The sequence below is a fragment of the Miscanthus floridulus genome, chromosome 4 (genome assembly GCF_019320115.1).
Source record: "Miscanthus floridulus cultivar M001 chromosome 4, ASM1932011v1, whole genome shotgun sequence".
Classification (NCBI taxonomy): domain Eukaryota; kingdom Viridiplantae; phylum Streptophyta; class Magnoliopsida; order Poales; family Poaceae; genus Miscanthus; species Miscanthus floridulus.
The window spans coordinates 8,362,673-8,369,063 of NC_089583.1; the positions used below are offsets into that span (position 1 = coordinate 8,362,673).

General features: G+C 41.4%; 1 pseudogene; it reads left to right on the plus strand.

The window, feature by feature from the left end:
- Positions 1-4,969: 4,969 nt before the first annotated feature.
- Positions 4,970-5,892, plus strand: LOC136548022 (uncharacterized; annotated as a pseudogene).
- The last annotated feature ends 499 nt before the right edge of the window (positions 5,893-6,391 follow it).

Sequence of the window (6,391 nt, forward strand, 5' to 3'; positions counted from 1 at the left end):
TGCACAGATTGGTCGAAGATACCCATCACATTCTCAGAACAAGACCTCCAGCTGCAGAGTTACCCCCATACTGATGCTATCGTGATCAGAGCCAATATTGCAGGCTAGGAAATCAACAGGGTTCTCATAGACTCTAGAAGCTCCACATACATCATCTTTGTTAATGCCTTTGACCAGATGAAATTAAACAGAAGTTATCTACAACCTTCGGATTCACCACTAATAGGTTTTGAAGGAAAGAGAATCAATGCATTGGGTAAAATATTTTTGCTAGTTTCTTTCGGAGGCCAGGAAAACACCAGGACAGAATACATGACCTTCGACGTAGTAGACCTCTACTACCCTTACAATGCTGTCTTCTATAGAGGGTTTGGAAATAAATTAAATGTGGCCTTCCATATGAGCTACTTGTGTATAAAAATACTAGCTTTGCACGGCACCATCACAGTGCATGGTAGTCAAAAGGAGGCAAGAAACATAGAAAGAACCATCTACAAGTAACAGCGAAACATCAATTCTATCGATGCGGCCAGAAGTAACTCACTAGAGCCTCCGAACATGCCAAAGGGTAAAATGGATCTCAAAGATCAAGAAGAAACAAAATCAGTCCCGCTAGAGAATGCAGTCCTAGACATGAAAGTCACCATTGGAGGCAACCCGTTTAGAGAAGAAGAAGCAGAACTCATAGAAACTTTAACCAAAAATAAAGACATCTTCGCCTGGTCAGCCTCCGACCTAAAGGGAGTCAGCACAAATATAATCCAACACTATCTTGACATCAACCCTAGAATGAAGCCAAGAAAGTAGCGACAAAGGAAAATGTCGTATGATAGAATCTTAGCGATGAAGGCCAAAGTACAGAGACTGTTAGACGCAAACGTCATCAGAGAAGTCAAGTACTCAGAATGGCTAGCAAACGTAGTATTGGTACCAAAAAAAATGGAAAGATGAGGATGTGCACATATTTCACAGATCTAAACAAAGCATGCTAAAAGAACCCGTTCCCGCTTCCAAGGATAGATACCTCCGTCGATAAGGCGGTTGGATGCAATCGCTTTTCCCCCGTGGACTGTTTTTCAGGATTTCACCAGATCTGGCTTAACAAAGAAGATGAGGAGAAGACAAGTTTCACTACTCCCTTTGGAACCTATTGTTAATGCCTAAGGGACTAAAGAATGTAGGCTCGACCTTCATAAGAATGATGAAGGCAGTTCTTGGTCCACAACTGTAGAAAAATATCATAGCTTATGTTGATGACATTGTGGTAATAAGCAAGAATAAAGAAGGTCATATAGCAGATCTAAATGAAACCTTCGCCAACCTTAGGGAAGCAGGCCTAAGCTAAACCTAGAAAAGTGTGTTTTTGGTGTCAGCAGAGGAAATGATGTAGACTAGGTCTGATCTTCCAAAAGGTATGATAGCGTCGATTGGTGGAGACTTTACGCTCATGATCTAGGCTTCAAACCAAGACTGATTTAGACCTCCACAACCATTACACCACTGCTCCGTTGGTTATCAACCACGCGAACGCGATTGACCTCGCCGAGAAGGCTTTCCTACAAGCGAATCGAGAACACAAGCAAGAACGGGATGAACGCAATCTGAAATTGTAAATAAATATGAGGCTTATGATAATAAGAAGGAGTTCAAGTCTTTATTCGAAAGGACTAATCGCCACAGGCGAACAAGATCAAGAACTGGGGCCCTGGTTCACAGCAAGCAGCCTTGGCAGCACAGTTGCAGCAAACGATGTTTGTTTCACAAGGAAATCAAGAACGAAACAAAACCCAAACCCTAAAGAGAGCGACGGCTGCTATTTATAGAGTCTTGGGCATCACCGTCCCTGGATGCATCCCCCTAATGGGCCCAAACACGATACACGGTCCAACGGACCAAAAGACGGTGTCGCAGCACCCTAGCAGATTCTGGACGCTGACTTGTTTCGACAATTCCCATTGATTCCGAAGGTCTTTTGACGTGAGACCACTTGGATGAGCTTCCTTATCAAAATAGCTTTTCAACCATATATGGATCGTTGAAAACGGAGTCCGGATGCATCCTGGGTGACCAGTTTAAGGTAGACTGGTCCTGGAGGCCAAGACAGACTCGAACTTGAGTTGGTTTGGGCCTCCACTCGGGGACTCGAACCGAATTAGCGTTGGGCCTCCTTCTTGACTTGGACACCCTTGCTGGCCTCCTACCCCTCCTAACCATGCACCAAACATGGTCGTAAGCATGGGTGTCATGTCCTCATCATCCTCCACCGTTCCTTCCTCTCCCTCCGTCTTTTTCTTTCGACGTGGAGTGTGCTGCGAGCCGTGTACCGCGAGCTCCAGCATGCCGGCATGGCGCTGTCGTGGTCAAGCCGCCGGCGTACTGTGCCATCTCGGAGGATCAAGGGTACGACTTTGACGAGCAGGACCAACAGGTGTACATTGCTCAAGGCAAGTATAGCATGGGATCATCCTTATTTCCTATTCACTTTAAATCATTAAATTCATATTGCATATGTCTTCTTGTTAGGAATTTCCTAGAATTGGACTATTGCCTTGTCACCTATGGGTTATGCATATGGGTAGCTTTGCTAGAGCTCAGTCAAACCATGATCTTGTAACTTGACTAATGGTATATGCAATAAACATAAAATATGACTTTTTAGCAACATGGAAACAGGGGGCTGGAGTGTCTAGCTACTTTCTAAATGCTTCAGATTCCTCTCCCTAAGGACTTATCTGTAAGTGATCATCTGGGACTTACAGTACAGCTGTGAGAGCTACATGGCTCTGGCTTTAGTTCAGTATGAGGACCTTTTCTAGCTTGTTAGTGGTTACCTTTATTGGCGTAAGAATGGCTTGACGAATCGGGTATAGGACAACCTCTACTCTTATGTGTATAGCCGTGAAGGAATTGTGCCATTTGACAGGGGGGTTCCTATAACTGTTTGCCGAGTGAATCTAATGGCCCTAACTTATTAGACGAACCTTTGAAAGGTTTCATAGTGATCCCTGCCTGCTCACCTTGGGAGTGTTTTGGGAGTTATAAACCCGGGCATATGGGAATCATGACTCACAGTGAAAGTGTACAACCTCTACAGAGTGTAAAACTGGTATATCAGCCGTGCTCACGGTCACGAGCGGCCTTGGAACATTTATGGAATAGAAGATCACTAAGTAATATCTGTTTATGCTATTCATTACTCATGTTTACATTTGATCATGTGTTCTACTTTGGGGACTGAAACTCTTTGATGCTACTCATAAGCTAAAATTGTGACAACTAAAAGCTGACCGCTGATAAGCCTGTGTCTAGCCTTTTGAGCCTCATGAACCCCGTGTTACACTTGTTGAGTACGACATGTACTTACGCTTGTTTATTTTTACTATTTGGATAAAAATCCCGGATGGGTAACAGATGACCCTGAGAATGATGATTTCCCTGAGGACTACTAGACTTGTGGTCAACCAGTCGACGTCCCTGTGAATTGGAGCTTCCACGATAGATCTTTATATTATTTGAGCTATACTTATGTAATAACTCTGTCCTATTTGTGATGTAATAAACATTGGAGATGATACTATTCATAATTTGTCGGCTTATGTGTGTGACTGATCTCTGGGCACATATAAGGTTATGCACCCCATTTTATCCTTAAAATTGGGTGTGACATCAAGTTACTATGTTGATTTGGTCATTCTTTTCGTTTGACAAAGTTTGAGCAATTCAAAATTTCAAATTTAAAAAAATAATAAGTTCTAACAAGATTTTGAAACACCAAATGATTTCAGCTGAAAAAGTGATGAATACCAAAGATGTATAACTCATCAAGATCTATAATTTTTGTTTTTGTTATTTCTTCATCTGACAAAGTGATAGTAAATATTGTTCACAAATCAATGTCTCTCATATAGTTCATGAAACTATGAGTGATATGTGAATTTGTGAATAATGTTTACTAACACTTTGTCAAATGAAGAAGTGACCAAAATAAAAGTTGTAGATAGTGATGAGTTGAATAACTTTTATGTTCACGACTTTTGTAGTTGAAATCAGTTAAGGTTTCAAAATCTTGTTTGAAGTTGTCAGTTATTGAAATTCAAAATTTGAACTGTTCAAATTTTATCAAATGAAAAGATGACCAAAATAAAAGTTGTAGATACTGATGTGTTCAACAACTTTTATATTTATCACCTTTACAGCTGAAATCATTTAGTGATTGAAAATAAGATTTGAAGTTGTCATTTTCTGAAATTCAAATTCAAATTTGAATTGTCCAAAATTAGTGATAAATATAGATGACCAGACTAAAATGATAGAGCATGATTTTAGAAAATTTTAGAAAAAAACCATCACATTTGGAGTTAGTATGAGGGAGAAAATTAGTTATAAGTTTCAGCCACAGATTAAAAAGAGAAATCACACTTGTTCATCATCGATTTAGGTATGAAATGAGTAAAAAACTATGAATTATAGTGGACCCATACATATACTTGTCCGTACGTACATGAAAATGCAAGCATTTTGTAGGACAACACCGACAACCAAGCATGCATTGATATTGTGTAATCAAACATATTAGTTATATATAGGATTAAGTCCAATTTTGGTCCCTCAACTCTCATATCGATCTAATTTTTACCCCCAAGTACAAAACCGTCTGATCTGGGCACCGGAACTTTCAAACCCGTTTAATTTAAGCCCCTCGGCGCGTTTGAGGTGGTTTGCGGTGACGTGTTCCCGGTTTTGAGTGGCCACGCTGGCGTTGACGGACACGCTGGATCACCGTGTGGCTCAAAAACACGAGCCGCCCCGGTCAGCTCTCTCTCTCCCTCTCAGTTCCTCTCCCACGAACCCTAGACGCTGCCGCCGCCTCCATCGCCATAGCCACTACCACATCCTCTCCTCCGGTGCCTCCGCATCCGCAGTCTTCCCTCCACCTGGGAGTCCTCCGTCGCCGTCTTCGCAGTCGTCTATGGCGACCTCAAGCAGATCCAGCCAAAGTTTGGGGACCCAAGAGTCGTGATGGCGTCATCATGGCGATTCCCATGGCGATTCGTCCTCACCCATCCCCTATCGTGAAGGACCACTGGAGTATACCCTAGTTGTGCTATGCAAATGCGGTGCAAAACCTGCTAGGTTCATATCTTGGAGTGATTTGTACCCAGGATTGCGGTATCTGAAGTGTGCACGGGCTCGTGTAATTTGTTCTCTTCGTGATTCATAGTTTGTAGATGCATCAGTGATTGAGTGTGTCTCTGATTTGTTGGTTATTGGTTTGTTTCATAGGATGGTGGTTGCGACTTTTATAATTGGGTGGATCCACCAAACAGTAGCTTCAAGATGCAACTTCTGCTTGATTTGCGAGATGCAGTGAAGTACTAGAAGCGTGCAACTGGAGTAGCTGAACAGAGTTTGGAAGATGCAAGAATGGAGACTGCAAGACTCTTGGAAGGTGCAATAAGGGAGAATCAAAGACTACAGCTTCAGTTGGAAGGCACAACAAGGGAGAATCAAAGACTGAAGCTTGAGCTGGAAGGCGCTGTTAGGTACAATGAAGCCAGAGGTGCCATGTTTGTTGCAGCCAGGACAGATGTGGCCATTATGCAAGCCGAATTGCAGTTGGGAGCTAAATCTAGAGTTGAGTTAGAGGTGAGGATAGGGACATTAGAGAAGGAGAGGATGTTCTTGTTTGGTGCTCTATTTGTTTGTGTAGGATTAGTGGCTGCTTCCTGGATGCCTTGGATCATGTAAGTCAATGTGGTGTTAGCCTTGGAGTAGTTTGTAGTTTGTAGTTAGTAGAACCCATGTTGTATTGAAAACCTGCTCAGGTTCTATTATGGGTTGTGTATCAGCTTAATGCATGAGCATAATGCTCAGGACATGTATGAGTATTAGGTTAATTCTCATGTCCTAATGTTTAGTGAAATGTGGGTTGCATGAATCCATCCTTTATATGTTTAACTTGGCCATGTACTAAATGTTAAGTTCACACCCTCCATGTATTTTCTTAAAGCTCTACAGAATAATCTAATATCCAAATAAGAGAGAGTTTACCCTACTACATGAGTTAAGATTCCAATATCAGTTTTCAAAACAAAACCAATATTTTTCCTAGATCATACAATAGATGAGAAAATATATGAAAGAATTGGATGATAAACCTTTTGCCAGACTATTCATATAATTGGAGATCCTCAAAATTCTTAACTAATGTCTAAAAACAATTTGCTAGACTATTCATATAATTGGAACATGCCCAAAAATATTCCACCTACTCCATTCTTCAGCTGAAATGCCCAATCTTTAACTCATTGAACAATATACTTACCACTGCAGTAGATGACAGAGACAAGAAGACACCAACAAACACTTGTCAAAAAATACTTTGGAAAGA